Below are 6,000 nucleotides of genomic sequence, written 5' to 3' on the forward strand. Positions count from 1 at the left end.
CAGAAACAATTCTGGGGCCCTAATGTGAAATTTCCCTGAGGCTCCATCCAAACCTGGCATTAACATGCATACTTGTCTACTGTCTTGTAATTGGTCAGCGTTTAGAACAGGTGTGAATGGCGTCAAATCTGCCTCAAAGGTGCAGTGTATTAACCATATACAGTAACATTTCTAGGCGGCACGGTGGTGTAGTGGTTAGCACTGTTGCCTTGCACCTCCGGGGTCCAGATTCGATTTCCGTTTCTGTGTGCATGGAGATTGCATGTTCTCTCCGTGCTTGGTGGGTTTCCTCCGGGTACTCCGGTTTCCTTCCACAGTCCAAATATATGCAGAGTAGGCTAATGGGCGTTCCCAAATTGCCTGTAGTGTGTGAATAAGCGTGTATGTACTGTATGTGTGCCCTGCGATGGATTGGCACCCTGTCCAAGGTGTCCTGTGGGATAGGCTCTAGATCCCCGCGACCCTAAATACAGGATAAAGAGGTGTAGAAGATGGGTGAGTGAGTGAATAGCATTTGTAGTGTGAGCATAAATGCGTCTCGATTTATCCCACTCATCAACAAAGGACCACCTGGTTAATTGTCCTAACCATAAGATTATTTCTTTAACCATTGCAAGATATTGCAATGAAAAGTAGAACTATTTGCTATGGAATAAAGAAAGGCATGATAGCAGGGATGAAAGCATCAGTCAACTCTCATTCAGTTTATAAGTTTTGTTAGCACACCCCTCAGAAAATACAAATGTAAAAAATGGAGAGTTGAGTGGAAAGGCTGTAATAAATCCATTAATGGTCACAATGCCAGGTGTAATAGGATCTTAGTTGTTGAGATGGAAAATCTTTGTATTACATTATAAACAGACATGATTTTGTGTTTACAACTTTGTGAAAACTGTGTGAGGAATGCTGGCACAGGGTTGTGATGGTCAATCTGATTTGAGCATTGATGATTTTTAACTTGTTAAACTAGTAGCATATTTATACGTTTATATTTTTATTAACTTCTATAAGAAGAGAATATGAGTATTTGACTCCCTTTTGAACCCACTGCACTGAAGTTATGTACTGATTCACTCTACACATCGATAGAAAAAGTCACAATAACCACTACTCAAGTTTCATCTGTTAAGACTGCAAGTCTGTAACTGTAAGAATGCAATATCTGTAGGAAAGGTGCTCGAGGATATCTGTTAATGGATCACTGCACTTCCATAAAAACAGAAAAGACATTCAGCAGAGAAGCAGTAGAAACATATCAGATATCTCTAAAAACATGGTGGATGAAGTGGATGCTTTTGCTGTCTGGGAAGGATACTCTTTTACACCTCTTCCGCATTTTCTTTTGTCAAATCTATGCTTAATGGCATGTTTTAATCCCCCTCTTATTGCTGCAAAAGGAAAACATTTAGCTCCCATTCCTGCACTCAACTGGAAGAGATCCAGGTAGGTATCTCATAACCGAGAGTGTTATTAGCAACAACAAAAAAAATCTTTTAAGCCCATTACATTTAGAGAATGCCTGATCTCTGAGTGACAGACCTCTGGACTTATGTGTAACTTTAGACATCCTGAGAGGAACCCTGATAGCTATAATTAAGAATTGACAAAGTGAACCCACTCTAAAGTGTTCAGATAATGTCTCTGCTCTTTAGTGAAAACTCTACTGTTTTCTGTGTGCGGCTTTAGAGGGATGAAGAGTTCGCTCACTTCCTTACTTAGTGTCAGAGAAGAATAAAAGGAGCTGTTTTACTTTGTTTGCTGCTTGTTGGGGTGTTTGACAGTACTGTCAAGGGGACTTAGACACGAGGAGAGCCAGAGAGCATGAAGTTAGTGATTCGGATTCATTTACACCCACCACACACCAAAACAAAAATACACACTTGTATACAAGTAATCAACTCTTGCCTGTCATTCTTTTTTCCCTCAGTTCACATCTGCTCTTTTTACCTTATGGAGCTTTCTGTCAAAGACACATTGGGAGTTACCCATTGAATGTAGTGCTGCATGAATATACAGTACTAAACAGCTGTGTTGAAAAATGAATAGGCCAAAAACAGCTGGTGTCATTTTCAAGAAAAAGACCAGGGGCTCTACAAACACTCATTTACTTATTTTCTATCCCATTGTCCTGTCCTGTCTTTGGGGCCTGGGAACTTTAAAAGAGTACTTAGAGACATAGGGCGGGGTACACTCATCAATATATTGCATGTCACATAAGCACATTCTCAATCACATTATTAATTAAAAACTATGAGGACTATGAAGAAATTCACAAACTCACTCACTCATCGTCGGTACCGCTTAATCCTGTGATCAGGGTCACAGGAGGCCTGAAGCCTATCCCAGGGGACTTAGGGCACGACATGAGGCAAGATACATCCTGGTTGGGGTGCCAGCCTATCGTAGGGCACACACGCTCATTCACATACATTGGATAATTTGGGAACGGCAGTTAGCCCAATCTGCCAGTCTTTGAACTGTTGGAGGAAACCGGAGTACCCAGAGGAAACCCTCCAAATATTGAGAAGCATGTGCAAACTCCATTCACACAAACCTGAAGTGGGAATCGAACCCGGAACCTAAAGGGGCAAGGCAACAGTGCTAACCACTAAGCCCCCATGCCACTGAGAAATTATTGCAATTAATTACAGTTAGTCTACTCAGTGTGTCTTTGGACTGTGGGAGGTAACCAAAGTACCTGGAGGAAACCCATCAAGCACCAAGAGAAAGCATACAAACTCTACACACACACACAGACCCGAGGCAGGAATTGAACCCTCAACTGGAAGTACAAGGCCACACTGCTTAACAGTACACTACTATGAAAGAAGATGGAAGTGAGCGGTGATCCTTAGATGTAGTAATTGTTCAATAAGTCCACTAGTTAAGTAGAATGCATCATGTTAAAAAAGATCAATGTTAAAAACATGAGTCATCTGAAAAAAAAAAGTAATAAAAAATAACATTAAGCAGGTAATTCGTCTTTTACAACTTTCGGGATCTGATTCTGCCAAAGAACTAGTATAAGTTCTCAACAGGTGGAAGCCCTCATAGTGATTATGAAAATGTATATGACATGACTTACACAGTATGAGCTTAAGTCTGTCATATAACACTAATGCTCATCCAACATGCCATCACTCGCCTCACTTTCAAACATGTGCTGAGCAAACAGAGGATGTTAGACATATGTGAAAACCCCTGAGTTTGACCAAAATGGTGCACGTATCCAATCATGTACATTTATTAGGTATTGCATAATATCTAATGATTTGTATTAAAACTAAAGAACTTCACACACCAAGTTTGGCAAAACATTATACAAAGAATGTTCAAGTCTTCCAACCCACCTATTCACTTACAAAAAAAGGATTCCATCACACAGGAACATTAAAACCTTAGTGAAATTACTATCAGTCAACATTTATAAAAAAAAAAGAGAGAGATTTACGATGAACCTTACAGGTAACTGACTTAAAATATTTATATATATTTTGTGACTCCAATAGCCATCATTCCTCAAAGTTCAGCGAATGTTGTTATGGGAACCACAGCGGGATATTTGGGGAAACAGTCTCACATCCATTCTAATACTCCTGAATTGTCATTTTTCATTTAGTTTTTCCATTTTGCCTTTTTGGCTCTTGTACAGATGATATAATGGAAGATAATAGAAGCGAGTGGAGACAGACAGAGCCAAAGGAGTGGGAGAAAGACAGAAAGATAAGTAGCACCTCAGTGTTATGAGCTTTTACCACCCAAACACTGAAGTGCTACCACACACACACACACACACACACATACACAGAGCACACATAGCATTCATCACATCAGCTCTAACAGGACAGTTCTGGGAACCTTTCTTCTTCTTCTTTTTCTTAGGCTCGCTATCATGTTTTGTGTCATTGCCCTAAATTTATTTGTTTAAGGCACTTACTGTACAAGTGCATGTAGTGCAGCAGGAGGTGGGATTTGAATTGGGATCCCTCTGCCTGTACTTTAAGTACAGCGTCATGGTGCGCTGCATGGCATTCCTAATTAGATTTTACGTAATGTCAACAAGATGTGTGTTTTTTTGTTCTGGTTGTTACACATGCTTGTAAGTTGAGCGACTTTAAACAAGTGCGAATTGATTTGCCGTTAAAAGGTACATTTACTATGTTCAGAGAGTGTAGTTTATCATAACATCAATATAATTTTGTCATATTATTCTTTCATTATCATTAATCAGATTGAAAGCTGGCACAAATGAGAAACTTCAGTGTTTATTTACTTATGACTTCTTTTCAAGCAGACACTCTGAATTTCTGCCAGTGATGCTCTCTTTCTTTCTCTCTCTCTCTCGCTCTCTGTCTGTCTCTCTCTCTCTCTCTCTCGCAGCTCATGACTAGAGTTTTCTCTCTGACTTCTCCTCTAAAACACCAGGGTGCCAGAAGTAGATTTTCCACCAAGTGTCTAAGCATCACAGAGAGTTATTATCCGAACGCCCATGTCTTGGGGGAGAGACTTCTCTCAGTGGTTTTAAATCCAGGACAGTGGTGTTTCCCCGCTTTAATATGAGAGTCCACAGAGTCGCATTGAACTGGCACGCTACAGCTCTTGGCACAGAGGTGAGAGTCAGAGCAGAGAGCGGACTGCGGGACGGCTGTTCTCTCATTCCTTTGACGTGCAGCCCTGATCTTTTTTTTTAACTCCCTGTAAACATTCCTCTCCCCAAGTCTCTGGCTGAATTCAGCTGCTGAAATTTATCACCTTTCATAACCTTGTTAATCTTTCATTAATTAAATCATTGGATCTTGTCTGTTTGTGTTGGTCTAATGTGAGGCGGAGTTTTTGTCTTGCACTATCTAGAGATAGATGATTAATGAGGTGTGTGAAGTTTGCATCTCAGAGATACAGGCACACAGCTTAATATAGCTGGCATAGCATTGAGGTAGAAAAAAATTAAATACTGTAGAGACAAGGCGAGGTGCTGTGGAAAGGAATCAGTCCTCAGGAATGTCATGATACTGAGTCTTTCAGCACAGATGTTTCATGCACTTGTTAAAAGCCAAAAAAAAAAAAAAAGTTAGTTAATGATGTTAAGCTACAGCTCAGGGGTTTTCTCAAAAATCCTCCTAAAACGTATTTAGGCAGATCAAGAAGTGCAAAAACAAAAAACAAACAGAAAAAAAAAGAAAGATCACAAATAAACCAGCTCTTGTAATCTACTCTTCACTACAATTATAGATCACTATAGCATAAAGAAGCTGTTCAAATTTGTCCTAGGAGACAAGTATCATATCATATAATAAATGTAATTTCTGTCAGCACAAATGTTATTATCACGTGTGTCCAGACTTGAATGTATTTTAGCCTACAGCTAGAACATCACAAAAAACAAACCAAACTAATAAAAATAAAAACTCCTCAGAAGTGCTTACCTTTCTGTCTGGCTCCAAACTTTTTTTTTTTTCTTTTCCAAGCCAAATTGTTCCAAGATATGTTTTTTTTTTTTTTTTTTTTTACAACACCAGACGTCTGTCCATGTACGTAAGAGCTTTTAAACCATTTTTAATGTATAATTAATAAACGCCGATGGAGAAATCCGACTGCTCTGTGCTCCGTCACACTGACTCACTGCCTCCTAACGGATCCTGCGCGTGCCGATTTAACTCATGCGCTCGCCCTGCTGGATTGAGACACAACTGGAGAGCGCGCGCGTGGCCAATTACCAAAGGGTGGAGAGAGAGAGAGAGAGAGAGTGCGCGCGCGAGAGAGAGTGAGAGAATCTAGGTGCTTTGTAAATCATATAGGTTTTAATTAACTGAATTAGCAATTAACTGTATAATATTGTTAAAATATAATATTCTCTACAGAGGTATCACATTTGACCTTCATGCTGTTCTTTGCACATTCATGACTATTTTCACTGTTGTCATATATACAACTGCACAACAAAGGTTTCCTTGCAATTTAGTTCATTTAACCTATTATTACTATTATTACTATTATTACTAC

At 39.5% G+C, this 6,000-nt stretch overlaps 1 protein-coding gene across 1 annotated transcript in view; it reads right to left on the reverse strand.

Annotated features, from left to right (window-relative positions):
* Positions 1 to 5,667, reverse strand: part of sema3d (sema domain, immunoglobulin domain (Ig), short basic domain, secreted, (semaphorin) 3D) — a 38,454-nt gene extending 32,787 nt beyond the window's left edge. Inside the window, exon 1 of the mRNA XM_053500249.1 lies at positions 5,424 to 5,667. The gene's annotated coding sequence lies outside the window, so the exon portion shown is untranslated. The remainder of the gene's footprint in view (positions 1 to 5,423) is intronic.
* Between the last annotated feature and the right edge of the window lie 333 nt (positions 5,668 to 6,000).

This window comes from Clarias gariepinus, chromosome 7 (assembly GCF_024256425.1).
Source record: "Clarias gariepinus isolate MV-2021 ecotype Netherlands chromosome 7, CGAR_prim_01v2, whole genome shotgun sequence".
Lineage (NCBI taxonomy): Eukaryota > Metazoa > Chordata > Actinopteri > Siluriformes > Clariidae > Clarias > Clarias gariepinus.